Raw genomic sequence first — 17,870 nt, forward strand, 5'->3', positions numbered from 1 at the left:
GGTCTGTAACTTTAGCTGAAAGAGTTAAAAGTCCCCTACAGTGATACAAGTCCATGACACTGTGATACGAATTTATTATTGTTATTGTTATTCTTATTACTATAGCACCAGCATCAATGCATCTATAGTCCAAGTACAGTTTGGCACCAGCTGAAACACAGTAGCATTTAAGGGCTTGACAGGTTACTCCTTTTTTCCATAGCCATCTCATGACAGAGTCTGACTGGACTCTGGTCAACAGGACAGATTTAATTTGATCTTAATTTATTCTCCTGACAAGCTATTAGATATAGTGTTGGAAGCAGAAAAGAAAATAAAAGTTCTCTGGTTCTGACCTCCACCCTCTTGGGAGATAGAAGGAAAAAAAATCCTCGCTCTTCTCTCTGCTGGAGACCAAAATCTTTAGGGCACAATCAGGTGAAAAATAACACTGATAAATGGGAGTAAAACAGCCGGTGCAAAAATCCCAGTCATTTAGTTCTCCGTTATGTTTCCATGTGAATGAATGTGAGTGGAGAACGTTTCCTTTTTTCTCCACCCTCCTCATAAACCAGCCAACAAGCCAACAGAGACCATTTAAGTGACTAAAACCCCAAGCCATCAAGTTTTCTAGGCTAATGCTTTGCTACCTAAGCCTCAGGAAAAGCTTGTTCAAGCTGACCAAATGAAAAACAAAACAAAGCAAAAAAAAGTGCCATGTAACAATAATATCTCACGCATGTATAGCACCTTGTGTCCCAAAGGATTTCAAAGCACTTTATGGTCTCAGCAAAGTGAAGTTCTGCAACCTGTTCAACAGGACCCAGCAGCTTGTTAACTGTACAACAGTTTTCTTCTTTAGTTCAGGACATGAAACGGAGTCTTTTTGAAACTGATAATCTTACGCTGTCAGCTCCCTTGGAATTTACGATGGAGGTTTGCCTGCAAAAGATTGCCTCCAGCTGAAACTTCTGCAGAAACCCTATGAATAGATATCGTCTATATGTGAAAATACCTAGGACAGAAATGCTTAATACTGCTCGGATAAACCCCTCTCTATACTGCCCTATTTTTTGCATGTCTGGTCAGAAGCTTCCTTATCTGTATGGCACTGCTTTCAGGAGTTATCAAAACAGTGTTTCAAAGAAAAGGAATGGCTTTCCCTGACCTACATGTTATGCTTTTGTGTAGAAACCAGGACGTCTTTGGAACTCTCCCATCAAACTACTGGTTGGACCCAGTCATGTTTGGCTTAGAAGGACCAGAAGAACCGCATCACTGAGCAGCAGAGCTTCAGTCTTACTCATTGTTCCCAGGCTCAATCCAGACCTTTACAGTAAGAGGCACTGTCCCGCCAATGACCTTCATGCTATTACGGAAGGTACACCCTTCCTAGGGTTGAGGAATCCTTACGTATCCAATTTAGGTCAACCCTGGAACTTTCTATAGAGAAACTGCCAAATGTCTGCTACGTTGTAATTAATGAGTCTGTTGGCCCTGCCAAAGATCTGCTCTCTGGAGAGGTATAACTTAGTGCTGAATGCCCGTCACAAGCGTTAGGGATCACTGGGCAAAAATGTGGGCCAGAGAACAATTTAGAAAACATTTATAGGCAACAAAACCATGCAGTTGAAGAATTAGGCAAACATCAGATGTTACCTTTTATTATTCTTATTATTCATTGGAAAAAGAAAACTGGACAGAAGAGCCCAGAAGATCATCAAGGAGTATCAGCATTCCAGTAACATGGTCTTTGATCTCTATCACTTTGAGCAAACCTTTCAATTCAAAACAAGAGTATTCCACTGGAAGACTACTTCATTTGGCCCACAAAACAGTTTTGTCTGTTGGGAACCCTAAAATTGCACCATTAATTTCACTTTTCAGTTCCCAGAAAGAGAGAAAGAGAGAAAGAAGGGAAGAAAGAGAGAGAAAAAAAAAAACACAAAAAAAAAGGAAAAGGGATGTGTCTTTGCCAGACAGGAAAGTATAAAAGTCAACATTTCCATGAAGACTAAACAGGTGGAAACTAATCAAGCCAGCGAGAGAGCAAGAGAATGAAAGGGAGAGTTACGGGTTCATAACTAATTCTGCTCTGTTTCAGGTTGCCTGCAGCTGCCTCAGTAGTGGGGTTTACGACCAAGGTCAAGCTGTTCATTCCGTCTGACTTGTATCCAAAACAGCAATGTAATGAAGGTTTGTGTGTGTGATGAATATAGTCATCATAAAATAAAATGTGAAACCTGACAGCTCTGAAGATTAATTCTGTTAATCGACTGGGCACGCAGCTCTACTTCTGTTCAGCTTCAAGTCCACCCTATACTCTTTCCTTTTCCCTGTTTGCAGGGTGTGTGTAATCGTGTGCGTATGTCTGTTCTCTCTGCTCATGCTTTCCTCTTTTTACTTGGATTAGAAAACAGCTGAAACAAAGCTATCAGCAGAGCTATTGGCTGTCTCAAATAAGACCGTCCTGGCTAGAACAGATCAGGGATTTAATTCCTGAATTAAAGGGTAGTGATCGGGATATGTTAACAAATGAGGGGGTCTATTAATAGAGTTTAACTGCTTACGAATGGCTAGTTTGAGTAGTCTGCTTTTAAAAAGATAAATCTCAGAGTATTAGTCAGGGAAATGACAAGTACTTTTAGCAGCATCTCTGTTTTCCTCTAGCAACATGGAGATAGTGTCCCTGAGGCAAAAAACCCAACAAACAAAAATCATAAAATATAATAGAAAGCCAAATGAGAAAATGCCTGGCAATCAATGTAAGAGGGATAAAGATTACATTTTTTCCAGCAAATAATTTGGAAGAAATAGAGTCCCCTTAAACCCCATGAGAGATCCTTCTCTCGAACAGCAAAACTGGACTAGAAATGGGGGAATATTGTACAAGTCTGGGAAGAAGGAAGAAATGGAATAGCTCAATTTTTATTACCAGCCACGTGCTAAAAAGTTCACAGTTCTGGCAAAAATAACAAGATTATAAAACTTTAAACTCCAGAGGCTTGGAGCCTGAGCCTTGACTGGTCCCTGAGAGACACTTGTGGTCTGTGACTCCTTAGTGACCCTGAAGTAGCTCATCCAGCCAACAGAGAAGTATTGGGCTGAACTTAACTAGGTTTGGCTTTGGCACCATTTCCAGTCTCTGAGTAGTCAAGATTTAATCACTGATATTGAATGTTGATAGCTGAAGTGGCAGGTTAAGAACTTGCAGTCTGAAAGCTCCTTTTAAAGTAATCCACAACAGATTGGCAAAAAGAGAAGCTTTCAACGTCTAGGCTCTCTGTTCCGTTCTACTTTAAGTCTTCCAAAAGGAGCTGAAAACCTCCCTCTAGTAGCTGTTGGGTAACACATTTGGTAGCTGTGTTATCAATCTGCACCAAAAAACAGAATAAAAGAACATTTGCATGTGTGTAATTCACTCTGTATATTGAAAGGAAGACAGGAAGAGCTCCAGTTAAGTCTCAGTTGCATTTCTTGGCTGTTAACAACTAGTTTCTTAGAGCAGAAGACATGAGATAACAATCCCAACAAAAATGTTCACAAGATTTAAAGTCCACAGCTGTCAGTTTGAATAACCAAGATATTCAGGATTGCTCCCAGAGCCTTCTCTCTAGGTACGTTTCTGGTTCTGGCTTCCTAAACTTGCTGTGAGGCAATTAAAACGGATGTCAGCATTGCCTAAATGTCATTCCCAAAACTACTTTGTGTTGTATTTCTCTGCCTGGTGTCTTTGCCGATGCTCCCAAAGGGAAAAAGGAACATTGTCTGTGTTGGTACAGTCCCTTTCCTACTAGGACTGGGTTTTTGCAGTGCATTCCATTTCAACAGTTGCATCAACAATAACTTGTTCCTGAAGTGGAAAGCTTTTTATGTATCCTTCATTTTGGGACACTGTTCTGCAAAGAGTATTTCATTATGTAATCTATCACCCAACGGGCCTTGACTGTACAAATAAATAAATAAAAATTAAGGGCAGAGACAAATAATCTGCCAACAGACATCCATATGGTCTGCCCCAGTGATTGCCTTTGTATATCGCATTCTGACAGATGAAGAATATTGAGGCATAAATGACCAAGTCTATGTTTTTCTCCCAATTTCATGGCTGTTGACTCCTCCAGGCAAAACAAGAGGCCCTCTTTGTCAATGCATGTTCTTCTCAGCCCAGCTGTCTTTAACAAACCACGTTGCTCAACTTCCCCAGCCCAGTATGACAAATCTTAACTTGAGAATGTCCAAGCATCTCCCAAGCTCAAATCTCCTGCCATACGCTTCACCATCTGGATGACCTTACACAAAAGTTTCGAATGAAAACCCTTTTGCCGATAAGACCAGTCAATCAAGAGCAATACCCTAGGCACTGATGCCCAGCACTGTAATTTCAGGTTATTTATTGCTCTGGTGGACTTCAGGGAATCTCCGGCTACAGGCAATTTTATCCCCAGGAGCTGGTGTCCCTGGTTATTCTGTTGGGTCAATGTGCATGAAAAAGCCATTTGCAATCCTTTGTGAACATTGCTCCAGCATCAGCTGTCGGTGTGTCTGGCACATGATACAGGGCAAAGGAACTTGTGTCACTCAGGGAACTTCCTGCTAGTGTGTGTGAAATATATAATACTGCAGAGATAGAGATTAATCACTCCCCACTGAAAGTATACATATATCTTGGCAGTTCAGGAGCTAGCCTCACATACATGTTTGTGAGAGGTGACAGAAATTCATAGCATGCATAGCCAAATATTCCTGAGTGGGAGGCTGAAAAAACAAACAAGCAAAGTACTAGAATGGGATATCCATGGAAAACAAATGCTTATTTCAGATATCAGGTAGGATGCTTCTTTCAGCTGAGGGTCTTAAACATTAAACTATGGGGTCAAACTTACTTCTCCTTGCTCATTACCCTTGAATTTTGTACTTATGGTTTCTGGCTGATTATGACTGAAAAGAAAGGGTGGAGAATAGTATTCTTCAGAATGAGTCATTTAAGTCTGCTCCAGCAACCTCAACATCTCTTTACAGTAGGAAGAGAAACAGAAGATACAGAGAGTGAAACATTAAACATAAATGTCAGATCTACTTCTGGAATTGCCTGTTTGTCACCATGTCTATAAGGGAAGTTCAGGTTTGGAAGTCAATATTTTACATTCCTGAGGTTATCTGGGATAACTTTAATCTAAAGTGCTCACCTGATCTATCTAAGAGAGTTCTAGGCTGGTTCAGAAGCAGAATTGTAGAGGATTTTAAGGTCAAAACACAAGGTGCTCAGCAAAGCCAGGTGCTCAGATGGGACAAGTAAAGACAGCTGGATTACAGTTTGGACATTCATGCCTGAAGTCATCATAAGTCTTGTTTTCAGGTCCTAAGTTTTTGAGTTAGATAAATATTTAAGAATATTTCCAGGTTCATAATCCAAATTTTAAAATTATTATATATTGCGCCAGTCTAAAAATAAAGAAAAAGCTGTTTAAGCTACACCTGAAATGAATACGTTGCCTTCTCCGTTACTGAGTGTGCTTAAATCAGCAGTGGAATCAGTCTGTGAGATTTGCTGTAGCTCAAGACGTTGTAGTCTTGAAGCAGGAATTACTGCATGAAATTCCCTGGCATGTGTTATGGAACAGGTCAGAGCATATGATTGTAATGGTTCCTCCTGGGCTCAAGCTCCAGACTAAGAAATAACGTTCATTGCCAACACCACTGAAGAGATGGGAATTATGTGAGTTTTTATTTATCATCGTTACCAGAACCTGTGTCACTCAGAGCCACCTGAGGTTTGTGGTGCAGGAAGGTATTGACTTTATTTTGATAGGCCTATCAGTTTGTTTTATGAGTAATACATACATATTTATAATCACTTAAACTGTTCCTTTCTTTACTCCCACACACATACTCACTGTCAAACTCAAGGTAAACTTTAACACTTCCTCCTCCCATTTCATATCTGGACTTGGCCTTCTGATTTATTTTCATGAGTAAGACAGTCACTTTTTCCAAAGAAATAAACCTCCGGAATCTTATAAAAGGGCAGTCATACAATATACAAAGTGAACATGACAGAAAATTAATCACACACAAATAAATCATGAGTGTAAGAGAGGGCAAATGAGTATTTTGTTCCTTAGCCTGTGTTTTGTCATGTAGTGTTGTGCTCATTTTTGCTTAATTTCAGGCCCTTCCTATCCCACTTTGAAGTTATCCACCCTGTTATCCGGAAGGTCACATTGGAGGATGATAATGATTCCTCCTGACAAAAATACATGAATATCATTTACAAACTATATATATATATATATTCCTTGCCTTTCCTTTCCTTTCCTTGCCTTGCCTTGCCTTTCCCTTCCTCCTCTTCCCTCCCCTCTCCTCCCCTCCTCTCCTCTCCAATGGGGCATACAACTCTGTGAAAGCTTCATGAGGCCATAATCCCAGATCCATGATGAGTAACCTTCAACATGAGAATATCTTTGCAAATCTAAACCTTAATACTTGAATACAACCTTTTCATTTTTTTTTCATGGCATGTGTATTGAAAGGAAAAAAAAAAAAAAAGATGATGTAGTGAAAAAACAGATCATAAAATAGAAAGAAAGAAGATTTCCTGGGCCCAAAAGCTCTCAGTCCTGCCTGGTGTGAAAAATATTTGATGTATAATCATTTGATAATTAAAAAACAAAACAAAACAAACAAACCAAAAAAAGAAACTGCTAAGCCCAGTGTAATAATAAGCAGTTCTCTCTGATAATGGGAACCATATTCTTTAACAGAATGTGGTCCATGGTCAGAATTTACACCGTGATTACTTATCTGACAGGGGAAAAAATAATTAAAAAAACACTGTAAACTCCTCAGAACAAAGTTTTTCCTACAAGTGACATAGAAATCTTGCATCTCTGTGGCCAAAATGCCAGACATTGGAAAAGCCTGTTCCTTAGAATGAACCAAATTCACCAAATATCAAAGAGAAGTGGCCCATTTGACACCAGTAGAAGAGGTACTTTAGCTTTCTCCATGGGAAAGTCATATTTTCATGGGAATTTGTATTTTAGAATGCAAGGGGAGATGGGAAGAAAAAACATGGGAGAGTTATGCAGCAATCATTCCCTTCTACTCTTCAAGGATCGTCTTTCTGGAAGACTGGAAGTGAGACATCATGAACTCAGTCCTCCAAGTGACTTTGCGTCCAAAGAAGGCAATGAAGCTGGTGAGGGTTGTGGACAACAGGTCTTATGAGGAGCGGCTGCGGGAGCTGAGATTGTTAAGATTGTGAGGGTAGACCTTATCGCTCTCTACAACTGAAGGGCGGCTGCGGGAGCTGGGATTGTTAAAATTGTGAGGGGAGACCTTATCATTCTCTACAACTACCTGAAAGGAGGTTGTAGCAAGGTGGAAGTCAGTCTTTTCTCACAACAGAATGAGAGGAAATGGCCTCAATTTGTGCCAGGGCAGGTATAGATTTGGTATTAGGAAAAATTTCTCACCTAAAGGGTTTTCAAGCATTGGAACAGGCTGCCCAAGGAGTGGTTGAGTCACCATGGAGGTATTTAAAAGATGTGTAGGCATGGTGCTTAGGGACATGGTTTAGTGGTGGAGTCAGTCTTTTCTCACAACAGAATGAGAGGAAATGGCCTCAATCAGTCTCTTCTCACAACAGAATGAGAGGAAATGGCCTCAATTTGTGCCAGGGCAGGTATAGATTTGGTATTAGGAAAAATTTCTCACCTAAAGGGTTTTCAAGCATTGGAACAGGTTTGTGCCAGGGCAGGTTTAGATTTGGTATTAGGAAAAAATTCTCACCAAAAGGGTTGTCAAGCTTTGGAACAGGCTGCCCAAGGAGTGGTTGAGTCACCATGGAGGTATTTAAAAGATGTGTAGGCATGGTGCTTAGGGACATGGTTTAGTGGTGGCCTTGGCAGTGTTAGGTTGATGGTTGGATTGGATGATCTTAAATGTCTTTCACAACCCAAATGACTCTATGATTCCTGTATCTCATTTGTGATCACTGCAAATCTCACCTGGGGAACATTAGGATAATGAGCAACGAAGTGCTTACATCCACGTCCTTGAGGTAACAGGTCCCATTCCTGGATGGTTCAATGTCAAATAAACTGCAAACTGTGAGAACTTGTTGTAATAGTCTTTATTCTGTGTGCATTTCCTGGTGACAAGTACTATGGCTACAACCTTGTTTTCTCTGGCTGGGTACATTTTTACAAGATTTGTAGGAACTTAATATCCTTGAAATCTCTACCTCAGTGTAATATTTGAAAATAACCAAAAGGTCCTCAAGGTAGTAGGGAGAGACCACATATTGAGTTTTTTTCTTGCATGGAAAAAAATACTTGTTTCTTGTTTTGAAAACTTGGAGAACAGAACCTAAATAAGACTTTAAGAGTTTTCAGCTGATTCCTTATTAAAAGACAACTTGTGCTTACTTTCATTATTCACAGCTCTTCGAAAGGCACTGAAAATAATAATAATAAAAAAATCTTTTTTGAAATAGGTATGAGAAAGGAAAAAAAACCAACCAACTATTCCCCTCTCAACATATGGAAAAAATCTTCAGGGAAATCCAGTTTTGTCAATCTAGGCCGGTGTCAGAAAGAAAAGCAAAGGTGATCACCACCTAAATACCTGTAAGGATTGAACCTTTTCTTAAATTACATATTAGCAAATCTGGAGGGCGTTTATTCTTTCTCTCATATGCACAGCCCATACAGGCTTTTCAAGACTTTACATAAGATGCTATTTATTAGATGGGTTGAGTCTTGACTCTTCTATTTGAAATGGGAAAATGAGGTAGGGTGGGACAACACATCTTGTTTAATAGTACAATTTGAGCCTCAGCAGCCTCAGAAATTTGATTTAAAGCAAAACCACACTGAACCACATCAGGATTTTGGCTCTGGGTTTTGCAGTCTTCTTTATTATTGCTATTATTTTAATATCCCTGTCCTTGACATACGACTATAACAGAGCTTTCCACTGAAAATTGAGTTGGAGATGCCCATAGGTTGATGTTTCTCAAGGAAACAGACAGAAAAGTGCCTTTTGCTCTGAAAGGAAGGCTCTGAGTACGAGACATGAAAAAACAGGGCAGATTAAGATGGAAGAATAAGGTGAAAAAGAGGATACTAATTGATTTTGACAATTAAAAGTAATTGTATAGTCAAAGGAGAGCGTTCTGCTAATTTGTGAACACTGAAAAATAAAAACGTGATTTTCCTGCAGCTCATTAGTAGACAAGGGCATTAAGAGGAAATATCTGTCCATTGCCCAGGACAAGTGCTTCCAGTCAAAGCAGGGAGGTGGCTGACATACGTGGACAACTATAGAGTCGAGTAGTCCTGGAAAGAAGATGAACCTTATCATCCCAGGGGATTTAGTTCAGTACTTCAGTCCTACCCATCTGAAGTCAGTTTGCCATGTTAAATCCTTCCTCTTTGGAAACTGCTTTCGCTCTGCCATTTCAGCTCACAGATATAATTCTCCCAGACAGAATAAGTAGCACTGTGGGTATTTGATCAGCCTTTTCCACTTCTGTTCCAGTCAACTTCCCATTTCCAATCGGTCTTCCACCCTTTCTTGTCTAAAACAGGTTTCCTTATTCTCCTGAAAAGCAAGGATGTGAGAAATTATCTTCATTTCCTTTCTTGGCTATTTTTTTCAGCACACCTCCTACAATATCCTGATATGATCATACACCAGATGGTACTATATGACAAAGACAACCCACCATAAAAAAAAATATCATGGCTCTTGGTCACTATGGCAGAGAACCTGTTTCTGAACATTTTCTCAGCCATCTGGCAACACTTGCAAATCTTCTTGATTTGCTGTGAGGGTGGTGATAAGCAGGAGGAAGGGAATTGCTCCTGCAGGACCCAGACATGTGTCACACATATATTTACAGGAGGGCAGAGAGTGATATCAGGGCTTTTTATCCATGTGATGGAATAAATATTGAGAAGGGAGTCATGTCCATAAACTGTCATAAAGAAAATAAGAAACGGTTTGCAGTTTTCTGGGTGGTGGTATTGTAACTACTGTGAGCCAAAGCACCAAAGATAATCTTTTAAGGCCATCTACTAATATTTTACCTGTGTTATACAGAATCTGGGTATTTATTTACACAGAATACAGCTCTGGTGCAGGTATCTGAGATGATACCGCTCATGTGGTTCTCTATTAGCAAGCCCAGCAGCAGGCAAACACCCTCAGGACTGCAGCATATTCTGTTTTTGTCTACAAACAAGACATAAATTGACACTGCAAATCCATCAGCCTTTCTCCTGCTACCTTCTGAACCTCCCAGGTATTTTTACTTCAAAATGACAAAACTAGGGGTCTGAAGGACTGCAGCTATTTAAGTGCAACAGGAATAGGCTGATTATTAGAGATTGTTAACAAGCTTATCTTTTCCTTGGACACTGAAGCAACCCTTGCTGGCTTGTTACATTGGAAGACAAGCACCAAACTGAGGAACAGATGTATTTATTTCCAAGGGCAGATATTTTCAAAGCTATCCAGTCCAACACAGCCAGAATTCCAGCTCTAAACTATCCTATTGATAAAACTATTGTCAGAGTTTTCAATAAGAGTTCTCTTTGATTTATCTATTGTTAATATATATAAGTGAATAAATTATAAAAGGATCAGATTCTCAGAAAAATTAGTATCTCATGTTTGCGGATGATAAAGCCTCATTAGGCAAAAGTATTTTGGGTCACCTTAGCAAAATAGGAAGCTCCCAGGACTGTGAGTCACTTGTGAATATTTGTAGCTGGGCATTTAAATACCGTGATGTTTAGGTTTACCGTGCTACACCCTGTCTGAAGAACTGGAAACTCTGTGAATACTCCAGGAAATACCGTTATTGTGCTTGGCAGAGGTCCAGGTTCTATTATTGTCATCTGCTGACCGGGTTGTGTAGGGGCCCAGCAAAGAGGAATGCCACATTGTAAAAGACCTTCCATGTACACATGAGATAGGATGCCACCGGAGGCCAGTAAAGAGGCAAGACTGCTAAAAGAACACTTATTATTCTTATTTTGTAAACATCCTGAGTTCCGGGCATATGTCCTACCTGAAGGAATATGTACGCATAGTAGTTGAGTTTAATTTGTAAATATTGTAGAATCACAGAATCATAGAATGGTTTGGGGTGGAAGGGACCTTAAAGATCATCTAGTTCCCCCTCCCACCAGACCAGTTTGCTCAAAACCCCATCCAGCCTGGTCTTGAACCCCTCCTGGGATGGGGGATGCACAGCTTCTCTAGGCAACCTGTTCCACTGTCTCACCACCCTCACAGTAAAGAATTTCTTCCTGATACCACAGACACTTATTTTTCCTATTCAGCAATCCTAGGGTTAAATCTTACAGCCAGCCCATCAGGGCATTTTGTGATAACATGGCTTTAAATTTCTAAGTGCAGATCTCGGGTGAAACATCCCTTTCAGTTTCTCCTGAGAGAATGACAATGGAGGACATAAAAATAGGTGAAACAGGTCATTTCCAGAATCTTATGGAGTATTTCTTATACCCTTTTCCGCTTCCGTGTATTCTGAAAGGCTCTAATTTTTTCTTTTTTTTTTTTTTTCCCCCCCCACATACTCTTCAGTATCTTTTGATGCACATGAAGACCTCTATGCTTTTGTTAAGTTCTTCTCTACCTATCCAGAAAAAGAATCATGTGACCAATGATTTTCAGTTTCAGTGTCTTTTGATGCACGTGAAGACCTCTATGTTTTTGTTAAGTTCTTCTCTACCTATCCAAAAAAAGAATCATGTGACCAATGATTTTCAGTTGGGAAGCCATTCCATACTTTCCTCTATGCCTGGTAACTTCTCCATCATGACTGCAGCCTGAGACTGTCTGCACCAGTTCATGTCCAGCTCTTTTCCTTCCTGAGGCCCATGGAGACCAGTTGTTTGCTGGTCTGTTCGGGTCACCGTAAGATAGAGAAGTATCATTGAAATATCACTAATCAGAAAATTCAGCAGAGACATGTTTTTTATGGATCTTCAAGTATTAAAATTAGATTTATTTTATTTTATAGTTCTATTCTATTCTATTTTATTCTATTTAATCCTGGAAAATAGGTATCTTATGAAGATGCCAGACATTAAAAATCCAAGCTCATGCCTCCTAATCACAAATATTAGCAGAAATAAAATAAACTGTCTCTATTAGTCTGCAACAAATTTTCATATTCTATCTCCTTTAAACACTCGTAGTTCTTTTTCACGTATAGCTTCCTTGCCACAATAATTGAACCCACAGTTTTGTCATCAGAATTATCAATTTGTAGCTTCGTACTGCATTCATATCCCACTGGATACAACACAAGATGGTACCTAACTCAATTAAATTGTAATCTATGGTGGAACAAAACATCTGGAAAGAAAAAGACAATTGTCAGGACAAAGAAGATATGAAACCAGGTTGTTAAGATGGCAGGACAGTGATCCATGCACAGAAGCAATTCAATAAGTATCATTTTTTTCTTCACTTTCTGTAGTCATCCTAGGGAGCTACTCTTTTAAGGAGGGTTTTGAAGGAAGAGTTTGGGAGGAGCAGCCACACTGTCCTGAAAAGTAGCCAGAAAAAACATTTCTGCCAAAGCCATTTTTCAACAGCAAACTGAGGTTTCACCTAAATTATATTTTCCACAAAAAAGTGTCTGTTTTCTGTGGAATATTTTGACATTTCATTGAAAACTTTAATACACAAAAAGTGAAATGTTTCCAGCTGAGAAGTTTTATTCTGCCCCACCACCAGAGTCCCCTATGGGACTAATTGGTCATATACTTCCTGGTCTCATTTTCATTTGTGGGCCAGACTGCCAAGGCAGACTACATCTCCCATAATGCAGAAGGCTATTAACTCCCACAGAATTAAAGATGAAACCTGCTCATTTATACCTTGTGAGAGATCATCTAGTGCTGTTCAACAACATAGCTTGTCTCTACCTGTATTGACTTCTATTTTATTTTATTTTACTGATAATTTCTCAAAGAAAGAATTTCAAGCTGAGTCATGATCGCCCTTTCAATTTGCATTTAATTTGTTTGCTGCCACGAGCACATTAGAAGCATCATTATTTTCACAACGAGACTGTAAACTGAGTTGCTCCTGGGACCTGATAATTTCTCAAAGAATTTCAAGCTGAGCCATGATCACCATTTCAATTTGCATTTAATTTGTTTGCTGCCACGAGCACATTAGAAGCATCATTATTTTCACAACGAGACTGTAAACTGAGTTGCTCCTGGGACATAGCAAGGACCAGAAGCAGAGGTTCAGGACTGTGGAATTCTTCCCTTGCTCTGTTTAGATGATAAGACCTGTAGGGTGGGGCCTGTGTCTTATATGTGCTTCTACTACATCACCCATGTTGGTGGACCCCTAAAATTCACTAACAAACAGCTCTGGTTACTAGGGGAAAAGGAAATTTTTGCATTTTAAGTGGGTTTAAAAGAGGAAAAGATGGATTGACACCCTGAAATTTGAGCAAAGGAATGCAGAGCCAAAACACCTGGGCCAAATCAGTGCTTTGATGATGGTGGCAGCTAGATCTCTAGACTGTCCCAGATCATGGAATCATAGAGCCGTTTATGTTGGAAGGGACCTTAAAGATCATCTACTTCCAACCCCCTGCAATGGGCAGAGAAAACTCCCACTAGATGAAGTTCCTCAAAGCCTTGTCCAACCTGGCCTTGAACATCTCCAGGGATGAGGCAGCCACTGGCGACCTGGGCCAGTGTCTCACCACCCTCATAGTGAAAAATTTCATTCTGAGATCTAACCTAAATCTCCCCTCTTCCCGTTTGAAACCATTTCCTCTCGTCCTATCACTACACGCCCTTGTAAAAAGTCACTCTCCAGCTTTCTTGTAGGCTCCCTTCAGATACTGGAAAGTTTCTAGAAGGTTTCCCAAGGATCTTCTCCGAGCTGAACAACCCCAACTCTCTTGGTTTCCCAAGGGTCTTCTCCGGGCTGATCAACCCCAACTCTCTCAACCTGTCCTAATGGGAGAGGTGCTCCAGATCATGCCAATGACAAATGTAAATGACCATTACCTCACTGCTATTGACCTGTTCTAAATTGTTTTTATTCCTTTACCTCCTCTGCTTTCTCAGGTACATTTTCCATGTCTTGTACCTGAAAAAAGGTGGTTCTACGAAGCCTGTGGGTGACATGGGGCTGCAGCCATGTATGTGTCCGCACACGCACGCGTGTGTGCAAGCAGCAGGAGAGCCAGCAGCGTGTGTGCCTGCGAGCATGGGGAGGGCAAGGAGGGACACAGTTTTGTTGCTGTTGCTAAAAGGAGCCTAAAATAAATGCAGTGAACTCTGCGCTCCAGCATACAGCTGTGTAAACTCAAACTGCAGGCCTGCTCTCGTGTGGCCAGTTACTTATGGAAAAGGAGTGAGGTACAGCTCAGCGCCAAGGGACTAGCCCATCAAACTGTTTCACACTGTTGGTCGAACGGGGCTCTTTGAATAGAGAAGGGGGGAAAAAAAAAGAAAAAGAAAAGATATTCCCTAATTCCAAGGCCTAATAAATTGAAGCTCTGCACCTCTCATGGCCTTGGAATGATTACATTAATTTTTTTTGCTACATAATCATCAATAAATCAAGCATAGCCCATTAAACAATAGATGCCTCCGAGGCCTCTCTTCAAATGTGCTTTTGATAAGAGTCAGAGAATTTTTTTCTGGGCTTGTAACGTTTTTCTTTCCTCTGTTTGTTTTTTCTAAGGGTCAAATAATGCTGTTAAAAGAGCAGCTAATATATAGATCTATTTTTCCATATTCCCGTCATGGTGTTTGACTTCGGGAGATTTATGGAATATCTTTTCCCAGTTCAACAATAGTATGTTTTGTTGTACTAAAGAGGTATTTTAACATGAGTGGAGATTCTTAATAAGTTCACTGCTGTCTCCTTTCCAAAACAGGCCCCAGCCAAGACAGAGAACAATGCAAACGTATCTATATATATAAAGAAAAGGAGATATATATATGTATTTATACGTATAACACACTCATCTGGGTACCACTCGTTTATTTTCGTATGATGAACTCCAAAAGGTTGGTATGTTCTGGCCAGAAGCCACTTTTCACCTTTTTCATAAGGCATAACACATAGTTACATTGAAAGTAGGAAGAGTTAAGTGGCCTGGGCCAGACCTTCGGATGGGGTAAATACAGGGGAGCTGTGTTAACTTCAGTGGCACTTTGCCAAACTATGAGAGATGATGATCTGACCTGGTACATTCAAACATGTTTCAGATGTTATGGCTCTCCACTGAAAGGTGTGGCTTCAGCCAAGAAAGACTCACACAGACTCATCCATCCCCCAAAATCAGACCTTGCTTCTCATCAGATTAACACTGCAACCCTGGATGGTGCAAGAGTTACATGACCTGCTCAGCATCATCATCTTCAATGTGATTCAGTCCCTCATGACCCATTTAGTATAGGAGGGTCACCAATCTGCCTCACACTGATTTAATGGAGTTCATCGATCTGACTTCTTGCAACACTGTGCTCTGTTTCTGCGATTTTACAGGAACAGAGATGTTTATTCCTGCTCGATTACAAGAAACATCTCCTAGTTTCCACTTGGGATTTCAGGCAAGGCTGCAGGATTGTTTCCGTTTCCCAAAATCTGGACCTCATGTCCTAGGGGACTTCCAGCAGGACTACACCTTTCTGGGGGAAGTTTTCTCCTGCACAAGAGCTAGTTGATCCTAGCAAAGCAATATAAAGTGTCCCTTTTCACGTGCCCCTTTCAAGGCTGTGGAGATGGTTGTGCTATCCCTGGCCAGAAGCAGGATGAGACACAGCCTGCACTGAATGATACAACAACAACGCAGTGGTGTGTGCCCCAGAAAATTAAATATCCTGTGCAGGGCACTATGCTAAGACACTAGTTCAGATCCTAGTGGTTATACATCTATCTTATGAATTAAAAATAGATTTTTTTCTTTTCCCCAAGAGGCTAGTTAACTCGGGCAAAGCACCATCTTAAGGCAACATCTTTCCCTCTACGTCCAGATTGAGTTCATTCAGCGTTGGCTTGCAGAGCTGTACACTGTGTTCAGTGCTGATAAACTGCAAGTCTAGGAGTCAGTCTTCAGTCCTTTTTACGTGTGGTTCTCCCATCATGGAGCTGTCACACAAGACAAAGAGGTCAGCTTTCCTATTTTTAACTGCTTTGTTTTGGATGGTATTCATGAATGTTACTTGTCAAGGGCAAGCCCTGGCTTTTTCAGCCAAAAGAAGCAGCTGTGGTGCTATTTGACTGGAACACAATATGCTTCTGGAGAGATCTCCCAGGTGGTTCAAGAGAAAAGGCATGTCACGAGATCACATCTTGCCCTTTTCTTGGTTTTTGTTTGTTTTCTTCTCCAATTCTTCTTCCCACAGGGCTTCGCCTGCTCTTTGAACATCAGCGGAGGATGCTGTACCCTCCTGTACAGGCCCTCTTTCACCATCAGGTCAAAGCTGGACTGTGCCACAGATATTGAATCTGCAGTTATGTTTGTGGTTTTACGTGGAGTAAATGTTCTTGGTTTCCAGCACACACTGTTAGAAGTAAGTAGCATATATCTCAGTTGTCCCCATAATGAAAGATCAAAGGAAATTCAAGGGATTTCATGATGTGGACTGAAAAAGGGAGAAGACTGTCCCAGATGAAGCATATTCCACTGTCTGCAACCAAGAGAAGTTTTATTTCTCCTGCTGTTACTTCTTTCAGAGTAAGACACCATCTTGGACTTCTACAATGGATATTTTATTGATAGGAAATATGTCTTGAACTTGATTCTTATGCATTTAATAGGAAAAGGCAGGGGAGTTGAAACTAGATGATTTTTAAGGTCCTTTCCAACCCAAATCATTCTATGATTCTACGAAAATTCCACTTCTGCAGATGCCAACAGTAGCAATGCAACTGACCTCAGAGGGGTCAAGATTTCAGCTTAGAATTTTTTCTCCTGCCAAAGGGACCAGTCACAGTGTGCACCATAGAAAGCACAGACTGAGGTCACCCTTAAGTCATCTTCAAGCCTCTAAACCGTAATGTTCTCTCCCAGACGCTTTAATTTGTTTTCAGTGGAAAAATAAATGGAGGGAGCAGTGAGTGAGGTGGGATTGGAGAAAGACCATCACCCTTCAGCAGAAACCTAGACCTTTCTCTAGCTGATCAGCCAGGCAAGGGAGAACACAAGCTGCTCATGCATAAGCTGTGACACTTGGGGTGTAGCAGTGACTCAGTATAATTTAAAAAATTCTCTTTTCACAAACTCTGAATGCCTACTGCAACCCCTGTTGCTAATAGACCAAGAAGCTGTGCAGGCTTTGAGGCACAGGTATTGGGCTTGTAGAAAATCACATGGTAGGTAATTTTCAAACCAGAAGTAAGACAGTTCAAATACAAATGAATGAGTTCTAGAAATGTGAAAGATTAGTTTCAGCAGGTACCCAAACCCCTGATCTCTTAAAGTTCTTATGACTGAGCCTGTGGGATTTTTTTCTTGACCTTGAAAATTTGTAGCTGAAAGAGATCTTGCTTCATTTTTCCAGGAAAAGGGAAGGGAAAGGGGAAAAACAGACAAGAAGAAAAAGAAATTAATCTTTCTCTAGATTTAAATCCAAGTCTAGTTTGGGTTCAGGTTTAGTTCAAAAGTGGATGGCTAGGTCTTGTTTTTACTGAGACACTTTCATCATCCAAATACAAACTCCTCTGAATTTCTCAGTGGGGAGCCTGAGGAAGAAATGGTTCTGTTTGAGTTGAATCAGAGCACCATCCTCACAGTCTGCCAGAAATGCTGACCTTTCTCAGTCTGATGCAAAATGTCCTGAATCTGTCCATTTTCCACAAAA

The sequence above is a fragment of the Calidris pugnax genome, unplaced genomic scaffold, assembly GCF_001431845.1.
Source record: "Calidris pugnax isolate Ruff unplaced genomic scaffold, ASM143184v1 scaffold54, whole genome shotgun sequence".
Classification (NCBI taxonomy): Eukaryota; Metazoa; Chordata; class Aves; order Charadriiformes; family Scolopacidae; genus Calidris; species Calidris pugnax.